Below are 6,000 nucleotides of genomic sequence, written 5' to 3'. Positions count from 1 at the left end.
AAAAGTTTATTTAATGTATTTTTAAAATTTATGTTCAGTATGTCAGGATTGAGGGTGTGCAAATCAGGAAAGAGCCCAAATGCTCAACAGTGAGAGCAAAGATTTAGTTCAAGGGTATTTAATCCAAGGCAACATCCAAAAAGCAGAACTGGTAATGCAGCAAGTGGTAAAACACACATCATACAACTAAAAGACTGTGGGGAAACAAGCAAGCATATATAGACAGGGTTAACGAGCTGGGAGGGGATACACAGGTGAGGAACATGAGACTAACGAGACACAGGCAGGCAGAGAGAGCAAGGGAAAACAGAAAGGAAATCCAATGCCCCCCCCTAGTAGACTCACAGACTATGAGGCGCGTTCCCGGGAAGTCTGTGAGGTCTTAGGGCTGTCCCACTGTTGTCCAAGTTTTTCAAGTGCGCGAGGGCTCTCTCGCAGACATTTTGAGCCCTTTTTAGACCCTTTTCGTAAGTCCACATTTCTGCAGACTTTGTCTGAGGGAATTGCCCACAGTTCATAGCGGTATGACGTGAAACACGGGGGTTACCAGGGGAAGCCCAGAAGCAAGAGAAATATCACCGCAATATCACCGCAAATCCGCATTATTACAGAAGAAGAAAACAGTAAACAAACAAGCATCAACACCTACACTGATGTTAACATTGTAGAAAGTTTTCTTAACTAAAGATGCTGCATAGAACACATGAAGTCAGAGGAATGCAATCACCTTATTACAAACTATTTTAGTTTTTGCTGTTTTGAACAACAATAGTGTATTGATTATTGACAAATATATATATATATATATTGACATTTACCTCTCGTCCACTCTGTAGGGTGAGAGCCTGCAGGACTTAAAAATACGGCAAACACATAAAATAAAAAGTGTGCAACGCCTTTCAGCGTCGTCAAGGTAACGTGATAAAGTGGCAAAGTGCTGTCCCATTCCTGTGAACAGCATTTTGAGACCTTGCAGCCTCTTGCACTCAATGACTTTCCAAGTGACATCAGTAAAGTCTGTGAGAGTTCAGGGCTTAGAGCTTAGGGGGGACATTGTGCCAGAGACTGGCAGGCAGGCAGATTACTGAGGGAGAACAGACATAACACAAGTTCCTGAACACTAAACATATCAGAGTAATATAAATAACAAACTAATACAGACACAAGCAGACAGATCACAAATAAACTTACGACCAACAAGGAACACAGACTGAAGCTAAGATTAAACAGAACCAAGAGCCAACAAAACCAAAATAACACAAGGCACAGAACTTAATGCAGGGCTAACCTAAAATACAAGACAGAGAGGTACAAAGTGAGCTAAACAGACCCTTTAAATGAACGATGAAATAAACAAGGCAAAGACAAGAAACAAAACTCGGAAGGCTGGAGAAGGGAACAGAGAAAGGACCAACCAGAAAATACCAAAACACCACTAAACACTAGCTGACAGACACTAACCAGATAAATAATAACCCAGACTAAATAACAGACAGACAGATGACAGAACTAAAAAGTAGATACAAAACCCAAACCTCAAAATCAAGAACCAAAACCTAGAAACAGAGAAACCAAAATCAAAACATAGAGAAGGTATGGCCAAAATAATATAACACACACAACCTCAGGACAGGATTGTGACACAGTATGTTATTTGAACTTGGAATTAATGTTAAATCTCTATAAATATATATAATTACTAGCAATCTATCTTGCATAAATGTATCAATAAAGTAATAACTTATCCACAAAATTGTGAAAGCAGCTCTGCATTTTTTAATCTGCAACAATAAAAAGGAGAAATTCCAAATAATAAAATAAAAAGACATAAATAAATTGTTCTCATTAAGTAGCCTGATATCTATAGGCCTACATCTATGTAGCTATATATCTAGCTCGATCTACCATCCAGCTCGAGAGCTATCCAACTACTCTATCTAATCAAATTCTATCTATCTATCACACCACAGTGCAGTCATGCCTACCAGATGCTCATGTTCACAGTCGGGGGAATCGAAACTCCACCCAGAAGCAACCGTGTCTCTGAGCTTTGCCTGAAATAGGGTGTTGCTGGGGTGTCAGAGGATCACACCCCTGTATGCTTCCCACCTGCTCCAAAATCCACCCTATACTCCCTCATATTGTAGCCACACACACACAGTCAGAGTAGGCCTACCCCTAGACAAAGAGCACAAAGCACAAAGGTGATGTAGTGACAGATGCTCTTGTCACATACTTAGCATATCTCCACCTCCAAAATAGCGCAACTGCAATAGTCAGTCTGTCTCTCTCACAGCGCTATTCATAACGCATTCATTTCCACTCCCCGGCGGATAAAAGCATCTCTTAAACCACAATCTTTCACCCAATATTTATCCAATCTGACCAAATAGTATAATTAATGCCTCTGTCTCTCCTCTCCTCATCTCCTTCAGGCCAATATATTCCCTTTATCTCCCTTCCCTCCCACCCTGTCTAACCTATCAGTGCCAAGTTCACAGATAGAGAGAAAGTACTTCCTGTGAGAGGCCCGGGCCGGCTGCCAGAGAGACTGATCCACCAATCTGACACGTTAATGAGATCCTGGCCCATAGTACTGGAGTGTCAGGCCTCCTCTGCTGCAGCATCAGCCCTGCCATGACCTGCAACACACACACACACACACACACGCATGTCTTTACTAATATGTATATTTTTTTCACACGTGCATACACACTCACGTACTCAAGTACTCTCTCTCCACACACACACACACACACACACACACACACACACACACACACACACACACACACACACACTTTCAGAGGGGGGATTCAGCTCCTTAAATCTGTCTAATTAAAACACCAAATCCCTCTACTCCCCTCACCCACCAACCCAATCCTCACTTCCCAGCCACACACACACACACACACACACACACACACACACACACACACTTGCACCCCACCCTCCTCCATCCCCCCTGCCACCACCCCCGATTCCGCAGGAGAAATGATTATTAGGAATTTAATGGGGGAACGTTTCCCATCCCACACCATCTGGGGCTTGGGAATGGCACGAAATTTGAGGATGCTTGCCGACGTGGCGGGGAACATTATTTTCATTTTTCTTGACTGGTGCTCGGATTTTCAGACATTGCAGGCAAAGGCTCCTTATTATAATAAATTACCATAAGATATTACAAAATAATATACATATAAAGATGAATTTGTTTTTTGTTTTCTGTGTTTCCTTTATAAGTGAAAACTTTTCTCAACTTCTGAGATGATCATTGTCATTCTGCAAGTTTATCTGTATAGAAACACAGTGTTTGTTTTGCACTAATTATGACACCATAGCTCAGACTGCAAACCTACCTCTATACGATAGATATCCCCCATTCTCGTCCCTCACCTCCCACACAGAGCCAGGCCATATGCTTCCTCTCTCTCTCTCCCTGTACTTCTTTCTTCCCCTCTCTCCCTCTCGCTCTCCACACATCTTAATGAGCTGCATGAATGTAGGGGTACGTGCGCACGTTTGACCCCATGCTAAACTGCTGCACGCCACCCTGTGGACCCTGTGGACCCTGTGGACCCTGTGGGCGTCAAACACCCCTCTCTCCCTCAACTCCTCCTCTCTGTTCGGCTCCAAGAGGGATTTGAATCTGCTTCACCTGCACGCACATGCGTACATATATGAGAATTTTAGTGAATGAGATAAATAACGCCTGGTGATTTTAGGGCCCTCCAGTAACACAGTCTTCCAGTTTTATGAGATGGATGAGTGAGGAAATGAAGACAGGAAAACAAGACCTTTTTTAACTTTATTTTCTTCTAAGAAGAACGAGTTGAATTTGTGGTTTCCCAGATCTGCTGAATGTTCCTGTCTTGACTGCTGGAGACACGATCTAAACCAACATGATGCAAGTCCCAACAGAGTTTGAAATGCTTTGCAGTTGCACCAATAAAAGAGGAAATTAAGATGTTGTGAAATTTACACGGTATTCTGGTTTCTGTTAAAACTGATTCATTCTTCCTATGAAAAGCTTCCATTAGATTCACTTTGTGTTTCCTGATTTTCTTTTGTTGTTAGCTCTGTTAACTCTCCATAATTACATTAGAACTTAGTTCAAATGCTTGCAAAGCTTGTAATTTAATTTTATTCTCATTTGCAAATACTGACATATATATATATATAGATATCTATATTTATATCTATCTATATATAGATAGATAGATAGATGGCCCTGAAATTACTCTCTACAGAAGAAATTAAAGAGAGAAATCTGCTTTCATGGTCTTTGTCTTAGTTCAACTTCTACAGAATTGAATGAATACTGAAATAAATTTACTCCTGTTCCGACATGCTTTCTACACACGTGTCTTGTCTATGGGATACACTGAGCTGCAAAGATTATAATTGCTCAACAGGGCTCTGAAAATATCTTCTTTGTGTATTAGAATAAAGTGTCATTCATGTGTTTGCTATTGTTGTGAACAAATAGGCTATTATCCTTTCTCTCAAGTAAATAGGCTAAAGACAGGCCTGCAGGCCCCTTCTCAAACTCAACTTTTCCTAGATCACTATTTCAAAAAAACAATCACAGTCTATTACAGACTACTGCTAAAAGTTAAGGTTTTGCATGTCCTTAGAGGTTTTCTGTTGCTGTTAACTTTAATTTCATTTTTTTGCAAGTGGGTGTATTAACTATTAGAACCAGTTACAGCCTAAGCCTTGTGATTTTCTTCCTGTGTTGTTTTAAAATGTATATATAAATAAAGAACACATTTTCTTTGTGACATGGATAAAAGCCTCAGACAAATGTTTCAGTGATCAGACTGTCACACTGGAACTTAATACTCCAAAACTTAGCGTGGACTGTCAACAACTGTGTTTCAACTTCTGATCGTCTTGATGGTCTGGATCAAAAATAATGATTTTTTTCCCACCAGCCTTTGATGATTTAGGAGAAGTCAATCATAATTTATAACAGTGAAAGCTAAACACAAAATAAGCATTGATTGTTAACCAGTTCAAACTGACACCTATATAAATACAAATTAATTACTTTCTCCACGCAGTTTAGGTAACATCGGCTTAATCTTTCTTCCACTGATCATTTGACATTATGTCATATGCAGGCCTACCCTGTAAACAGCTGATAAATCGTGAGTATCCTAACTTAACAAATAAATTATAACTTACACCTTCATTTAAATCCCGATTTTTAGGAAAAAAATACAGAAAAAAGAAACGAACTTTCATTTTATTTAATTTAGAGCATGTGACCACCTTTTACGGGAGATGCTACATCTCCAGGGATTACCAGTTTCACACCTCTCCTATAACTGGGAGGACTGGGATCAGTTGTCTGCTCTCTCTGGCTGACATCCAACACCCCGTGGGCATTTTTTTTTTGGTGACAAATAAGCCTGATCTGATTGGCTGAAATGAAATCAAATTATATCACAAGCCTCTTTCAGATAATTAATTTTAAAAACTGCGCAAGATTTGCGTTAAATGTTTAATTTAAAATTAAACACCTTATGTTAAATAAAATTTAAGTTAAAACAGTTGTATCGTATTAAAGTGCATTTTTCCGGTTTAAAACTTAACATAGCCTATATTCAAAACTAATATAATAATACCAATAGCATACACAGCCTTAGGCCTATATGTTATGTGTCACCACAATCTCAGATGTTATGCAAGATTATTAAAGGATTCAATTTCAAAAATAAATAAATAAAATTATGCCTTGGGCGTTTTTATCTTGATTTATTTTTCTAACAATTAATGTATTTTTAATCGCCAGAAAGCTGAGAAGCTGGTCTACAACATACAGCCTCTTTCATTTTATTGCGACAAACACATCACAAAACATTAACACATTACTTCACGAATATTTCGATCCATAACGAGTTTTCAGGAGTGTGCGCGAGCATGTTTTATGTGTGTGTGCGTGTGTGTGTGTGTGTGTGTGTGTGTGTGTGTGTGTGTGTGTGAGAAGGAGAG

The sequence above is a fragment of the Micropterus dolomieu genome, linkage group LG06 (assembly GCF_021292245.1).
Source record: "Micropterus dolomieu isolate WLL.071019.BEF.003 ecotype Adirondacks linkage group LG06, ASM2129224v1, whole genome shotgun sequence".
NCBI classification, from domain to species: Eukaryota; Metazoa; Chordata; class Actinopteri; order Centrarchiformes; family Centrarchidae; genus Micropterus; species Micropterus dolomieu.
Note: the sequence above shows the minus strand (reverse complement) of the source record.